The sequence below is a fragment of the Lissotriton vulgaris genome, chromosome 2_1 (assembly GCF_964263255.1).
Source record: "Lissotriton vulgaris chromosome 2_1, aLisVul1.2, whole genome shotgun sequence".
In the NCBI taxonomy this organism is placed as follows: Eukaryota; Metazoa; Chordata; class Amphibia; order Caudata; family Salamandridae; genus Lissotriton; species Lissotriton vulgaris.
The window spans coordinates 1,567,728,069-1,567,745,698 of record NC_141687.1 but is presented as its reverse complement, the minus strand read 5'-3'; the positions used below and the strand labels follow the sequence as shown (position 1 = coordinate 1,567,745,698).

The 17,630-nt window shown below is 42.8% G+C and overlaps 1 protein-coding gene across 1 annotated transcript in view; it reads right to left on the bottom strand.

Annotated features, from left to right (window-relative positions):
- The window catches only part of THSD7B (thrombospondin type 1 domain containing 7B), a 1,756,834-nt gene that overhangs the window by 1,255,410 nt on the left and 483,794 nt on the right, over positions 1-17,630 (bottom strand). The window lies entirely within an intron of this gene.

Here is a 17,630-nt window from a genome sequence, read left to right as displayed (position 1 = left end):
CCTCAATAGGTAATATATCCCCATCTTACTTTAGCACCTGTACTGATTATACTGGTAACCACTCTAAACAGTATACATATTTTTTACCTTCTTACACTTATCAACTGACATTATGTGAGAAGGATATCTGTTCACCCGATACAACCCCCGTTGGCAGAGGTGGTTACATAGGCTCCCACCCATAGGGAATAGGACATTTTATTGCCATGTCCTTGATATTTAGGGCAATCACATAATTTGTGCACTGGTGAAATCTGGCCCCTGTTCTCTCCAGCACGGAACAAGTGACTGAGTGCTCTCCTCATCCAGTCTATACATAAAACTTTTGGTCCCCTTACCCTAAGCAAGGCGGTTTCATTATTAATGGGACGCTGCAGCCGTGTATCTTAATAATATAAGTCTTCATGTTTGGCTGCTCGCCCCCATTTTCAAGACGATGCACCCTCATTTTGGCCCTGTTTCTTATGTTTACATGGGCTGACTCCATGACAACCCTACGTGATAGTCACATGATATGTGAAGTAGGCTATCATGGCCTGCCGTAAGCCTCCACAAGTCACCACACATCCCACACGAGTCACATGACTGGAACAACTGGTATCCTGAACAATATGGATAAAACGCACAGTGCTAGCCTTCTCCGCCACTGTCCTACATGGGGGACGGTGGCGAGCAGTCTTAGAGGAGCACCTCCCTTGGAGTAGTAAGGTGCGGGGGGAACATTGGGTGCACATTTTTTGTCAATTCTTCTTACTACCATTCCATTATAACTTTGTTATGCAGTCACGTTGGGGGCTTTGCAACATGATTATTTCTTATGCCATGTCGCCTTTAACAGTCCACAGTGATCAACTATGTGGAGCATGGCATTTGTGGCTTACTGCACTAGGCATGTGCTCTTTAACCTTTGATCTGGTACCTGTTAGCTGAGTCGGTCATAGTAAAGCACTCTGCGCGAAACAGGTGGAATCTGTAGCCCCCAAAAGCTATCTTGAATAATACTACTATGAGATTTGTTAGGCTAACAGTGACACCCTTGTATAGACTGGACAACTATTGGCTAACATATTTGGCCTCTCCTTACTGTGTTCATGTACCATATCACATGTGGTGATTATTGACATAATGATATCTCGCCTTATGATTTTCTTTTTTCCCGCAATAAAGAGTGTAACTAGAGGGGGTCTCTTCTTGCCCACCGCCAGTTCAAACTCGAAATAGGGTGAAACTTGGTGAGTAGGCACGCATTAGAACCCTACTGGGTAGTGGTTGTGGAGATTTTGACTACAGCATGATGTATGCAAAGCTGATATTTTAACAGTAGATCTCTGGTGGGCACTGATTGATACACTAGAGTGTACTTATGTGTAGATAAGTTTACTATGCATGTAGTATGTGAAGTACTAAGGAGACGTTTACTCCTAACTGCTTGTTTTCTTCTCTTTTCTCTCTCATTACACTGTTGTTCCCTTTTTCTTCTCTTTTAGAAATCCCACTACTCATGTAGATGAAATTCCTTGACACAAAACTACAGGTTTCTAAGCACCCTCTGATCTCAACAGGAGGTGAGAGTATTAAACCACTGGGACAGGTAGAGTCCTGAGGAAGGCCGGCGTGACCCTATATGTGGGGCACATACACACGGCCGAAACATGTCACCCATCTGGCAGTAAAGGAGGGTGTTAGGAGCACATTGCATCTCTCAATCACCATCATCCTTCATGTTTTTTACCCTGGCCGGAGGATCCATGAATAAAGTCGTAGGCTCAGCGACACTTCCGAGCTAGTTTTAACTCACACACCACTGCACTTTCACTTCCGTCGTTCCCAGCTACTCTGATAGAAATTATCTTCCCCTGTGTTGTATTGTCTTCCCCCACCCTATTGTCCAACCATGTGCATGGCTACGCCGGGGTGTATTGTAAGCAGCCCTATGATGAAGCATGTCACACATTTGTGTGAGTGAGGGTAGTATAACAAGATATTATATACTACGTTTTTTCTTACTCCCTACTCCTTGTGGTGGACTAAGTATTGACAGGGGTTTCGGGGTAGGTGAGTCCGTATTCTCACCCCTTCTTTTGTGTATTCTTTAACATGATGTCAGCCAGCTGACCTTTAAGGTCCATTTCTTTGTCCTGGGTAGAAGTCGGAACAGGTATAGCACTTAGGGTTCTCCTGAGAGGTCTCATCAGCAGGCGCAGAGCCCATTTTGTGTTCCAAGGCTCACTTAGTGTTATAAAGATGGTGCCCAGGTTGCCACGTATAAGCCTGGTACTCCCTTGCGTGTGAGGGTGACTCCTGACCCCTCCCTACTCAATAGGGAAAAGGTTCCCAGTAGTAACCCTACTCACTTCAGTAGCAGTTCCTGTGAGCCCTGCAACAAATAATCCCTCATTGCCCCTCTCTTTCTAAATGCATATCAGAAGCGACCTTCATCTGGCCAAAGCTTCTGTGCCCACCCTAGAAGTGTGGCCAGGTCAGGTGAGCAGTTTGTCCTCTGTGAACACTCAAAAGTGGTTCTGGGGACAGCTCTTCAGCCACTGAGATTGGAGCTTAGCTGGCTAGGAGAAGCTACATTCACCAGCAATTGGGCATTTTTTGGAGATACGCAAGGAGCTGGGCACATCCCACAGACCATCTTATCAAAGGAAGGTCAGCCTCCACCTACACTCAAGTCCTTTGTCTCAGCAATGTGAGTCAATGTATACCTCATCAAGGATATATTCAGCAACTGGGTGACAGTTGGAAGATCAGGCAAATGGGCTTCAAGAGGTTTTACCCATGTTGAAGTTGACTTTTTAAAAGTACCTTCTTAAAAATATATAGTACACATCTTACTTTATCAGTAAATTAGATTTGCAATAACTATTTAAAAAGTCCAATAATTAACGTTTTATCTGGTTCCTAGGCAGGGATAACAATATCTACATTTAATACTGTTTCCCAAAGCTTTACTATGAAACAGCTAGCCCTGCAACAGTGAATATAGCTTTTGGAGAATTTTTGTGGAAGGATGTGTTCAACATTAAACTTTACGTGCCCTTTTTTTAAATATCATACAACCTGCCTTTTGCGCATTTAAGGCCTCTGAGGGATGACTTAATAATATTTAAAAGGATGGTTTAGGCCTGTCAAAAGTGGCGATTTTTACAGGTTGAATTTGCAGTATAAACCTGGACAGCAAAGTTACTAGCGGCAGGCCTAAAATCACGTTTTCCATTGTCACTTTAATGGTTGCATAATATGCGCTGCAGTCCACTAGCAACATTTAACTTACTGGGCCTGGGTACATTTTGCATCATATACTAGGGACCTATTGGTAGGTTAAATTTGCTAATTTGGACTAAAGCCAATTTCAATATACTTTAAGGATCGGTGTACATGCACAGGGGCCGGGTTAGCAAAGTTCCGGTGAACAGAGTCAAAAAACAGTAAGGAAATCTGGAAGAAAAAAATGGCTGACCTCATAAAAGGGCCAGAAACAGGAATTTTCTGACGTGGGGCATGCAGAAAAAAAATGATACCAAGCCCCGGCAGTGACAAGACCCTAAAAGCTAATTTCACTGTGGCAGGACTAGCTGTGCTATGTAGAAAACCAGAGTGCAGATTAAAATACTAATCCTGATATCTCACAAAAGGGACAACCGAGAAAAATATTTACCCAACTATTTTTAATTGCTATTAAAAAATTAATTTCAATGTTGAAGTCCGATTTGTAATCAATATTAAGGATAAGTGCCCTTTAGAAATGTACACTTCCAGCCTACTTGTGCCATACTCACCACGACACATGTTGCGATCAGCGCATCTGTGCTTAGCATGCATCCCCCAAGTCAATAGAACACAAGCTGGGGGGCGCTCTTTCAAAGTGCTGCCAGATACACTATGGACCTGCTTACGTGTGTCCTATAGAAAGTCCATAAAAACCTGGATCTTCCCAAACTAATATTACAGTCTCCATGCTCATCTTCCAGCAATTAGTCAAAAGGGGGAATCCCTGGAGTCAACTGGTCGACCGATAACTATTGGCCTTTCCTATTTAAGAAGAAAAGGTCACAGAGTGCAGTGGGTATTTAAACGAATATAAAAATAGGTTTCCACAAAGAAATAGAATCATTAACAATCTATATTTATTACAATTTACAAACAATCAAGCAATAAAAAGCAAAGCAAATTCATACAATTTTTGCAATACAGTTTAAAATCCAAGGAAAAGGTACGTTGGAGGGATAAAAATAAATATTCAACAATGTTACACAAACACAATATTGCGGTACACGATAAATAGAGACACAGTTAAAGCATATTCACAGTAAATAGACGGCAAACTACATATAATCACAAAAACCCCTAATGCATATGTGGCCCACCAGATATCTCTGCCACTGTATTTAACCAGATTCAATGGCCTGAACCAATTCTGTTACTATAAAGCTTTAGTGGAAAGATGAAATACCCATCTAAAGTTTTACCCGGCCCTGACTGGATTCTTTTAAACAAAAAACAGTGCGTCGACGCGTTTCGGTGCTGTACAGTTGATTTTGTGGCACCTTCCTCAGGACTTCTCTTTTCTGGGGTTTCGAGGAACGGATGGTTACACCGTATCCTTAAAGTCGTGTGGGAGACGTTCCAGGATGGGGTCTGTTTAATATCGTACTTTGCTTCTGGAAATTTTGTTCTTGAAGCCTTCTCTCTCCTGACTTAGGAGCTCCTTGTCTTGGGGTTTCTTTCTTTGAAGTTTGTCAGGCGTTTTCCCGATTTTCGTGTATCTCATATAGTTTTAAAACGTTCTTTGAACGGGCATGCAATGTCGCTGGTCTATTCCAGAACTGGATATGTTCAGAATTACGCTGTGGTCGTGCTTCTGCCTCGTTCCTTCACTCATCTCCCAGCAATGCCTGCGTCCTGGATCTTTTAGCGCTGGGACGCCTAGTCGGGTTGGGAAGCCATGCACTGTATATATCCTCTAACATAAAATAACTACCTAAATTGTCAAGAAGATGATTAGGATGAGCCTCTGCCCACTCTTAGCCTCTGCTCAGCCTTGATTAGGTTTGGAATACATGTGAAATGTCATTCAGGATCAAACAATAGGCTGAATGAGTAAAGATGACTCCTCTGAGTTCAACTAAACATGCAGGATGGGGTCTGTGTGCCTCCTTTTGACAGCACAGTGTCAAATCCTGCTTGGCATGTCTGTTATGCCACATACATCATGAGGTGCCCTTGAAATGAAGAGAAGAAGATGTCAAGACAATTCTAGTGGATCCCTTGTCCGGTTGTGAAGGGCCCTGCTTTTGTCCTAAAAGTATTCTGTCTCTGGGTAAAGTTCCTGCCTAAAATAGATTTTTCAACAATTTTTGATTTTATTGGTGTATTTCATTAATATTTGCATAAACATTATTATCCATAACTATACATATTTTCCAAATCTTTGATAATTGTAACTATTACAAGTTTTGGATTTATTCAGTATAGTGAGCATTGAGAATCCTGTAACAGCTGCACAAGGGCATGACATAAATCACATGAAAATAATTCAATGTTATGAAAGTTAACAGAAAATAGGAGATAGGACCTAGAGACAGGTTTGAAAGCATGATTACCTTTGTGTTTCAGAAGGCTGAGACATAAATAGAAAAATTATCTTTCCAGAAATAAGCACGGTTTGCTGTAGTAAATGGTTGAATGTGAAATATGCATGACTGACAGAAACAGGGGCAGAGAAATTAATGTGTGGAGACGAAATACACAATTGAACATCGATTGTATAGGACTTTGAAACAATGCTTTTCTATAAAGACATTTAATTTCAACACTTTTTGATCATGTGAGATCGTGATTTTCTTTTATTTTGTTTTCAATTTACTAAAAATGTTAAGTGGGCACCTCTTCTCTGCTCTGCCGTTCAATATTAATTGAAAGTAATGTATGGAGGATAAAACATCCATCATTGCAAAATGGCCACTGTTTTTGCGGGTCTTAGGTACAAAGACATGAAATCTAGACTAGTCACTTCTCATTTTCCTCTCCTCCTGCATCATACCTCAGAGGAACAAAGTTGCTTGACCCTATCCCCAATCACATGCAAAAAGTTGGAATCCCTCTATCTGCGGATGCAGTAGAAATTGGGAGTAGGAAGCGAGACCCATCTCAGGTTTTAATTCCGCTGAAATGTAGATATTTTCAAAAGACGCGCAAAGAGGATATAACTGTTCTAAAAATGGGTTTGCAATTATTCTTATTATTTTAGGAAATTATCATATAAAATCTTTTTTTAACTCATACCCCAAAATGAGACGGTACATAGAATGAAGTCAGTGCTTAATTTGTAAAGAAAAGAGTGCAGGTGCCCAAAGTTGTACTCAGTAGCTGGTGGTCGGTGCAATTAAACGTTGGTGCCCTGAATACTGAGGCTCATAGTCTTAAACTACTTCCAGTGGAGAAGTGTGGCTCACTGGTTAGAGGAGGTAGACCTGGAAGCAGAGGTCAGCCCAGGACCAGGGTTCAATTTCTGGCTCGTTGGGGTCTTGAGTCCTAAATTGTCCACGGACTCGACAATTCTCGCTCTGGTGCCTACTTGATTCATGGGTTCACACTCTGCGACTCTGGGCAGTAGCTTGCTTAATCTCCACAACGGCCCCTTGCGGTGGGATGTCTGGCTTTCACCTTGTGGATACCCTGCTGGGGTTATCTCACAGGGGAATACCAGGATGGGTTCCCTAAGCAAGCGCTTACATACAGGGTTGGTGATTTGCGCTATATATGTACATTTACATTTACAGGTCCTTTATCACACTCTTGCAGGATCCTGCTGCTCGGTTTGTGACGGTTTTTCAGTCTTTCTCTTCCTCCATTATTCCAATTTGTGGCCCTGATTATGATTATAGGTGCTATTTAGCACACCTGATAAATAATGATACAGTACATACCTGTTATATTCCGGCAGGTTTGAGCTGACGAAATTTAAGGAGCCTTAAGTTAATTCACGCACCGATCATTTTCAGATACGTTCAATACATTTCAACCATGAGTAAACAGGGGTTTATGTATGGGTCGGAAAACAAAGACTACTCCCTAATGAGGCCCTATGTGTTTTTCTCTCTCTTGTTCTCGGTAATTATCTGATGCGGAAAAAGCGTCTTTCCCCACAAATAAGTGCTAGTGGCCTCACCGGCAACCACCAGCTCAAATTAAGCACTGGAATAAGCAAAGGCAGAGTCTATGAAGGAAGACAAACATTTATGTGTTTAGAATCAAGTTCACTATGATGGATATCGGTGAAAGCATTGAGCAAATTGAAAAACATTTGACCTACTTAGCATTTTTGTGCACCAGTAATTTCTAAACTCAGATTAAAAGTTAGAGAGCATTTTATTGCTAAACATACTCCGTTATAAGAAGGTTGTCCATTCACTCTGTATCAATGCATTCAGAATAAAAACTAAAATGTTAAAAGCTCTGAGTCTCCATACACACATTGTAACCAGAGACACTGTATTGTGCTGTTTAGAGCATCATTATAGCTCTTTTCGATGTCTTGTCAAGTATCTATGGGGCTCTTTGGTTTGCCAAGGACAAACATTTCTGCTTCAGTTGCACATGAATAGGAGATTCTTTGCAATGAGATAAAGTTAACATTAGGCAATGTACTGAGCTTACACATTGAACAATATGGATATAATGATCCCTCCACTTCAAAGCTTCAAGAATCCTTGATTATAAAAGCAACATCAGAATGAGGCTGCATGCTCTTCACAACTTTGTATCGAATGGCAATTAGAAGTGACTTTGAAGTTTGGTGAGCTCAAAGGTATCTAGTAATAATGCCCGCATTTCTCTTATTAGGAACCAAAGTCTCTGGTAATGCATTGCACTTTGCTCACTAGACAGACATGAGCTTGGGCAGGTCTGTTCTTCTGTAAGAACACCAATATTAATAAAAATAATAATTGTAATAATAATAAAGGCTGCACTCGTAATCTCACAAATGACAGTCACTATTTGTCTTACTACCCGTCCCACAGTTATACAATGCTTAGGTTAATATACATTTTAATCATAAGCGTATTCAAGCAAAGCACATTCCAAAGGATGGAACAGAAATAATGCAATGGCTTACAAATGTAGCAGCCAAACATATCAGAAAGCAGGTTCTAGCAAGAGAGGGGAGCAATTGTGTTGTAGGGTGGGGAAAAGATTGAATTGCTGTTCCCTCGCCATGAGCCATATTAAGAGCCTTGTCTACTGGCAATGGTTCACAGTTCCTGAATACTGGGCATTTGACACTGGATATGGTGCCTAAGAAGTTTAAAGGGCCCAGATGTGCCCTATAGATAGACTCAATGTAGGAAAAACTATGAATATGAATTTCTTTGTCTCCATGTGAGGTGGGCGCATTTTTTTGCTGAAATGTGAAAGAAATGGAGTCTGAATTGCTTTTAGTTCACCCATTGAACGGAACGTGGACAAAAATATCATGCGTAAATCAGCTTTACATTTACAAGCAGACGAGAAAAAGGGGCATATTTCTTCCTTGAAAATAAGAAAACTGCTTGTGTTCAGATGTCTCATACCTCACTGAACTGAAAGAAAGTACATTGAAAAGTGGGCTTCACACTGTTGTAAATGGGCTGCCATGAGCAAATCAGAAGGTTCCAACTAAAGAGATCTGTTCTGATTGGTGATGCCAGCTATAGAGAACTGTAGAAACAGCTTTCTGTTGAGGCTTTTCCAGTAATTCTAACTAATTGCAAAACATGAATAAAAAAAAAGTCTTGGTGGTTACGTCCTACTGATTGGCTCAAGGCAGCCATTTTATAAACTGAAATTGGCCTCTTCGGCCACCTATCCGTCACGGACTATAAACTGGCTGACAGGGTGAAAGGGCTGGTAATTATGCACTGGTTTTCGATTCCTGCAAAGTATTGCATGCATTCCACCTAATTTTCCATCCTTAGCAGGTGAATGTGGATCCGCGTTTGAAAATGTGCACCCACATTTATATCCAGTTAACTTGAAGTCTACTCAGTCTAAATCATGTCTGTTGTGAGAACAAACATTGAAGGGCATATGTACAAGGAGTTAACGCTGCCTTAGTGGCACTTTTCCAACAGTTTTGCAGCAAGATTTCTATCGCCTTATGTACAAGCTGCCGCTAACCTCTGTTAGCAGCAGTTTTATTGCGAAAACGTCCATTCTAAAGATCGCCATTTCTGTTAGCGGTAATGACTTGCAAGGGAGCCGTTCCCTTGCAAAAACGGCAGCTAATCCCACTTTGTGATATTTACAAGGGGATTCCTGAACTTTGAAGGACCAAAAAAACTGACACTAACTGCAGTTAGTGGCAGCTTTTAAGGACCAGAAAATAGCTAGTCTTAAAAATGGATATAACACTTGGGGCCTCTTTTCAATAAGATAGTGTGCATTCCTGGGCCTCAGTCATGAAAAGTGTTGCAGCGCAGCGACACAACAGCATTGCAACACTTTTCACAATCCCCGTCTTGCGACACCATGAATGTGCTGTATTCACTGGACTGTGCCCCATGAAGCAAGTAATGACAGATACATCTGGAATCCTGACGAATTGAGGCAGTCATGTCAGAACCATGACGCAACTCCATCAATGCATGGGGTCAGCCTATCCCTGTGGCACTGCATCAGTACTGATGCAGTGCCGTTTTCAAGGGGTTCCAAGGTGTCAGCACAGTTGGAGATGACAAAATGGTGATGCAGAGGGAGTTGACGAGAGATTCTTCGGTGGCCTTGATCCAGCTGCGAGGGGGGGCGATGAAGGCGGTGGTGTACGGTGGGCAAGGTGAAGGCATGATGTATACAATGATGGTCGGTTCATGAGAGTCCGGTGGTGTGGCTGTAGTTGACGTTCCGACTAGGGGAGGCGACATGCTTGACCGTGTGTCCTGCTATGTGTCTTGCTGCAGTGACTAGCTGCTTGAGAATGATGTTGGGGAGTTTACCCAGGAGGGGGTGGTGTTCTGGTCACTGGGGTTGTCCAGGTGGAACTTGAGTTCATTGAGTAGGATGCGGTCGGTGGATGGCAGAGCCTGAGGTGCAATGAGGTATCCAATGGTTTAGGAGAATGGGGGTCCATGGCCAGGGGGCCTGCTGATGATGGTGCCGCAGGGGATGGGCTTGGGCTTGGTCCGGATCTGAAAGTTGAGGTGTTCCATGGTCACTGCTGGGTCATTAGAGTGCGTAGTCAGTTGGAGTGTGCTTCTGTAGGTGATGGCAATGCCTCTTCCTGGACGGTTGGGGTGGTACTTGTGGGTGATTTAGTAGCCGTCAGTGATGGTGATGGTGATGTCCAGTCTGGAACAGAGGTTGGTCCTGGCAGGCGATGTGGCATCCAAGGTTGATGGCGAGGAGGGTGCTGGCATTGTAGCGTTGGAGTTTCGGAGAGGTAGGGTGCTTGGTGTTGAGTGCGTTACAGGGGCAGACGGACGCAGACGGGCTTGCGTATGGCTTGTCATTGGCACGGGAGACGTCCATTACAATGCAGGCATTACATTGTAATGCCTTTACAATGCAACCCCAACAATTGCAGGTGTCTTTGCATCGCATTCCATTACAACACATTGTGAGGTCAGTAATGGGATATTTTTAAGTTTTAGGGCGGGTATGGGTTTCGAGTGTCGGAGATGAAATTTGGGGTGTATTATGAGGTAAAATTAGAAATTTGGGGTGTGTTTTGGGTCAATAATGAAAATTGATGTGTGCATGTGGGTCAAATATGATTTTTGGGTGTGTTTTGGGGGCTCAAAGAAGAATTTTAGGGTTCTGGGTTTGCTTTGGGGTGCATGGGTTAGTTTTAGGGTTACACTCACTGAAGTGGGAATAGTAATATTTACATCTCCGCTATCCAACACCTTCTCTACTATTGGAATATACCTACTATTAGTACGCATTGTAATGGAATGCGATGCAATGGTATTATTCGTAACTTCAGATATACCTTTGGCACACCAGTGGTACGCCCGCTGCGCAAGGCCGCACAGCAGCTTCCGAAGGAACCAAAATCCAAATTAGGCCTGGTAAAACACATAATTATGGTTAGAAATTAGCGTGATGTACCTATTAGACTAATGTAGGCGTTCGAGTATTAATAAGCTCACATATGTAATATCATTGGGATTAACGTACACATTATTTAGCTTTTCGTCTTCTCACTAGCAATATAGTTTGATCCGACAGGCGCCATCTTGGGGCCTAGTCCGCTTGCAGCATTAGTGGAAACCTAACCATTACACTTAGTAAGAGCCGTTCTCCTGAGAAATAGTCTGACAAATGTAACAAGCTGCTGCTCCTGCACATCAGACCTGTCAAGGTTGTAGGTGGGGGTAGGCTGGATAAGCACATTCCAGGAGGCGCTGTGCGGACTCTCCTAGAGCTGGCAGAAGGGAGTCACCCTCCTCGACCTTGCTATAACGAGCTGAGCTAAAACTAAGGATGCTTTGTGTGTCATATATGGTCTTTCCTTTGCACCAACCTGTACCAACTTGTATTTTTCCTTCTTAGGTAACGGTTTCGAAATGTAACAATATATATGTGATCTGTTGATAATGTGCCAGCAGTCTTCTCGGCGGACCTCGAGGGGTTAGGTCGCGAGAAGCTCCTCTGGCAGAGTTTGTTTGTATAATAAAGGATTGGACCTTCTGCACTGCCAACTGACTGATTATTGGTAAATGATATCAGGGCTATCTGTAAGTATAGCTCTATTGGGTTGTGATACATTTTCGGTACTTTATTCCATTTAAAGGTGCTGCAGGGGGGACCGGACAGCTGGGAGGTGTGACACACCAGAAAGGACACTGGATGGGGAGTGGATGCTGGGGTGTGCATGTGAGGGGGTTTTTGTAAATTCTTAAATGAGAGAAATTCTATCTCGAGGCCGGGTCCTGTCTTCATTGCTCCGGCTCTCCTGAGTCTGTTTCCTGGAACAGGAAGTAGGCAGCCAGGCTGCCTGTCCTAAGACAATCACAAGGCTGCAATGCGGCGTTGGGATTGGTCATTGGTGCCGGGACAAGGCATTCAGCCAGGGGCTGGAGGTGTGGTGAACAGGACAGTGCACATGACTGCTTTGGGTGGCCTGAGTGGGCCAACCAATCAGTCATTGCGCACTTGAGTAGGCAAGCCACTCAGCCACCGCCCTGCTCCGTGAGTGGAGCAGCCCTGTTCACTCTCCCTCCCGCAAAGGAAACATAGCACGATTACATCAGGAAGTTATCATCATGTGATGATTTTTTTCTCTTCTTGCACTGCTAGAAAGCAGTGGGGCGACGCTCTTCTGCCATAGAGGATGAAGCAACATTGGAGGTGTGTCATCTACAGGTGCTAGGCCTGGGCGACTCAACCCCAGGCCCTCTTCCGCTACATGTCCCCCCATCTCCTTACCTGGACATTGACACTGTGGTGCAATATGCTGCACTTTTTTCCAAATATGTGACTCAGCCAGCAGGAGCCTCAGCCAGGTGGGATTTCACAAGCCTGGGTACAGCAGTCACTGAGAAGTCCCCAGGTGAACCTCCTGATGCAATTGATGCAGCAGGGCCCCCCTAGGCATGAAGTTGCAACGCCCCCACCACAGAAGTTTGGTGCAGCTCAGGGGACTCTCCCTCAACAGTGTCCTGCCAGCACAACATCATCTGGCCTGTGATGCAGAGAGACACCGCCCACCCTTGGCTTTCCAGTCCATGCACCTCGGTGTAGTGGTGGATCATAGTAAATGATGAAGACCTTCCTAAGTTGGTGCACAGGAGCGCCTCTACCACTCACAGCTCCAAGGAGCTCAAGGCCGTCTTCTCACACAGGTTAGCAACGTGTCTCCATGCGACCTGCCAGACTTCACCACTAGGTACAGGCAATCACAGTGCCTCAATATGTACTGCCACAGCTCATTGACTCCACAGCTCCTCCGCATCCCACTCCAGACTTCAGATGCTGGTCTAGAGAGGCATCCAGACTCCAGGCGCAGGTCCAGCGAGGCATCCATTCTCCAGGCGCAGGTCAGGCGAGGCATCCAGGCTCTCATCCTGGTCATCCTGGATATTGGGTGGCTTGAGGGGGTTGTTGATGTGTGCTGCACTTGGCTCTGGCTGCTCTATTCTGCATTTCAATCGTTGTTGTGTCTATTTTCTATTGTAGGTTGACTGATAAGCATATTTTTCTAATAGAGGCAAACAAATTAATGTTGGGCTGACTAACATACATTCTTTTGCCGCTAATGGGCCTTTTGTTGGTTTTTGCTTCTAACACCTGAATTCCTATTGCCATCATGCTAATGTTAGCAGCAGTTTTCGCCGCCGATCCCTGAAGCTATCGCTATGTAAATACGTTGGTAACATGGTCATACTTTTCAGCGGTACACAGCGGTAAGAAAACTGCTGCTAACTAGTTTTTGCCAGTCCTTGTACATATGGCCATGAATGAATGTACTGCAATCACCGACCTACATTGCAAGGAATATGATTTTCTGTCTCATTCTCAACTGAATGTGCTAACATGCTTTGGCTGGATATGGGGCATAATGAAGAGAATACATAACCCTGCAGTCAGAGACATGTTATTTCTACCTCAGAACCATAAAGAAACAAGAAGTCTCCTCTAGAGGAAACAGACTACACAGTGTAGAACCACTCTCTTTGCTGTCTCTACTGATGCGCTCTCTGCCACATACCAATGAAGAAAACAATAACAGCAGTAAGAAAGGACAAACTGTATCCAATAACAAGAAGAAAGTTTTCTGTAAAATCAATGGCAAGATGCGGCCTTATGGAGGCTCCACAAAATGTCTGGGGTGGGGTGGTTGCCAAATAAGTGAACTACGGTTTACACTATACAGATTCCCTCTTTTGCAAAGAGCTTCTATGTTGTGCGAAATTCTGAAATAAACAAAGTCTTCCCTACTGCTGCAGAGAGTTAATACAGCTTGATAATTGCACGTGTCAAAGGCTAAAATGAAAGGGCAATAATGTTAAGGGCAATAATGGGCATAAGAGTGCGGCAGAAAAACAAACACGCTCTTATCCATGTGTGCATTATAAATCCATTTCCATTGAGTTGTCGCCTTTTTATAAATGCAGTGCTTACATTCCCCATCTAAAATGATCACCCTTCCTATTTACTCTTCTCTATGAAGATAGAGATTTGCCACAGAAGAAAACGGACTTCATTTCTTAGAACACATTACCAGTAATATAAACCAGGCCTCCCGAATCCTACATTAGTCTTAATGTTTCACCAACTAGCAGGTGCTGTAGCACTCAAACATAAAACTTCATTAACTAAACCTATATCTCCAGTTCTAGAGATTTATAGTATGAAGGTGTTAAGTGCTTGTCTATATGGCTCAGAATTGTGGGGTTTTGCTAACCTGAAGGAATTGTCTTTAGCCGAGAACAAGTTCCTACGGCGCCTGGTTGGTGTCCCGCAGAGTACACCAATCGTTCCCCTATTGTTTGATCTGGGAAGGAAAAAGATTGAGGACCAGGCTTGGCTGCGCCCATTACTATTCGGGAGGCGGATTATGTCAACGCCGGAGCTAGGCCACTACGCCTCTGCACTTATGGACATCATCAAGTCGGACCGATTTCACACAATTGTATGGCTCAAAGAAATCCGGAGCCTGTTAGCAAAACTTCATCTTGATCACCTCTGGGCCAACACAGATACAACTACCTTTCCACCCAAGGAGACCCTCAAAAAAATGTATTGGGATATGATTTGGCAATCTGTCTTTTGTTCCAAACCAAACTTCAAGTTAACCTGCCGTTTTTTGGAGATTAAATCCACTCCATCCTGCGAAGTATACTGGGACCTCATTACAAGACCTATGGACAGAAAATTGTACTTCCAACTTAGAATTGGAACTCTGCCCCTTAATGCTTTCACACAAAAGTGATTGCCGAATAAGGACAATAAATGCCAGCATTTCAAAGTCACAGTTGAGGATGTTTCGCACTTTTTGTTTGTTTGCCCTCTCTACGACCGCCCAAGAAAAAGGTGGCTAAAACCAGCGTGCCAGAACCTAGGGACACGTAGGTGCCTTGTGGCGCTCAGAATATTGGAAACAGACTGTTCTCCTCATTTAGCGATTGCAGTAGCAAAATTTCTAGGGTGGGCGTGGATCATACGCACTCGCACTTTAGCATGCGGAGATGCAGACAATGTAATGTGATTTTATGTGCCCCATATCAATTAATCATGATGTATGGATGTAAAATTTTTTAGTATTAATGTTTTTATTGTTTAACTTGAAGCGACAGCATAATTAGTTTAATGTGAGTTTTAATATCTGATTGTATTTTAAGCTTAGTATTTATTGATGTAAACATAGGGTGTTTAATGCTTTTATGACAAGCTGTCGAATAAAGCTTTTTGAATTTGAATTTGATTAATCATATGAAAGACTTCTTTCTGTGAGCATGCCATTCGCACACGTAGCATTGTGTCATCTTTGAATGGTGCAACATATTAAACACAGCTTGCATAGGGGTAGAGGTTTGTCTCTGCGAGGTGTCTTTCTTATCGAGCCAATATGGATAATGTCCGTTTGGATGCAGTTCCTGTTGTGACCTTTACAGGTTAACTGCGTAAAAAGAATACCATACAGCGATCGAAAACGATCGAATGTATTCAATCACACTCATATTTTTTGTAATGCTCGAATTAGAGCCCTCATTACAAATTGCTTTCATTTGTGATATGTTGGGTAACTCTCACTACATGGAGACGGACTTTATTAGGTGCGTCACACACCAATTAACGGCCAGCTCCTGAGAGCCACCTTTTCCATTTATGTATTCTGTTAGAATGTATTAGTACGCAATATACACTTAAAAGATTTCTGAAAATAAAATGAAATGAAAGAAAAGGATGTTTTCTTCATGCACATTGGATTGGGACCCAGGGGGACCTTGACGCGAGCCGGTCTCCCCCTGGGAGGCATCGCGCGGTGGGAGCAATCCACCTGGCGTGATTGGCTAAGGGAGGGATAAGGGGCGGTACTAACGATTTAGCATATAGGGAGGGGAGGAGGGCGGGAATGTCGTCATTGTAGGCGGTTTGGAGGTGACGTCGGCGAGTTTGTCTCACCCACCCTTCCCTTTCCTTTTTTAATTTCTTTTGTTTATTCCCCCCCCCAAAAAAAAATCGTCACGTTAAGGTAGTTTACAGTTATCCTATCTTTTGAAGTCCTTTAGGCGCTGTGTAGGGGGTCTGGATAGTCTAGAGTGGGCTTATCCTTTCCCTCTGGGGTTGGGGGGAGGGTAGGAGAAAGGATGGATATGGAGGTAAAATGAGGACAAAAGTTAAATGCTGGTTTTGGTACATTTTTGGGGGATTTGGATATTACAAAGTTGTTGGGAATGTTTTGGTTATACACAATTATTATGGAAATGTTTGAAAAATGTGTCAATGGTTAATTATATAGGAATACGTGCAATTATAGGATTATCTGTTTCGACTGTCTTAATAAATAGTGACCTTTTTTAAGAGGAATATCAAGTGTGGATTGTTCTTATTGCGCGATAGGATACTATTGACATATTACGTTTAATTAAACGGACGCAATGTTAAATTCTACACAAATTAAAAAACTAATAACATAGCTAATGGACAGGTAATAAGACACTGTTATATTGTCTTTTGAATAATGCTTTCCCAAAAAATATACATACATTGCTTCATTTTGATTTTGATTGAGAAAAATCTGTTAAAAATGAAACTTTGCACTAAAAAGCGTGAATAGCCCCTCGGCTTCCAGTTGAAAACTGTCAAGTTTTATGTAGGAGACAATCCTCTTGCAGAATAATATCGCATGGCCACACTACCGCTGCAGTGCACAGGTTACATGGGAGAAGCAACATTAAACTGACTCCAGAACAAAAAGAAATGTGAGTTGTTAACATAAAGCTCCAACTCAAAGACAAATAAAGTGATAATGGAAATTCTAGACAAGGAATATTTTTGTTCAAAAACAGCTTTATTTGTTTATGCATTTCATTTACAATGAATCGAGTTTACAGTTTATTTTTAACGTGTGATATGGAGGTGAAACCTAATGCATACACTGCACAGACAGGAGTTGAAGTTGTTTACAACGGGTTTTTAATCCTTTCAGTGGGAGGGATTACCATGCAATGCCATGTTGTTCTGAAGTACTGTACTGAACGTTGACATATGGATTTGTTTGTGTGCTGTAGAATGCAGCACAAATGCAAAGCTGAAACATGAGGAGAAATGAAAGCATTTCTCTTGGTTATGCCTACCTTGGGGGTTTAAGCTTTTGCCTCAAATCCCTGTCTACGAATATTCGTAGATAGGGATTTGAGGGAGTAGAGTAGAAAAAGGGAATCCTCTGACACCTGGACCAGTTAATAAGCCCTCCATATGAGGATTCCCAGCTGGTGATGATATCTCCTGTGTAATCACCTCAGCCAGAACTGTATGGAAGATTCTTTTTTTTTTAACAGAGTTTTATATAGCGTGAACTTGACCCAAAGGTATCGGGTATCAGAGCACTTTACATAGCATCATTTGCAAAAGTTATACTGCAAGGAGATTTGCCATGTTTAGAGAATACTCCAACAGACAATCTGTGTGCGTTACGC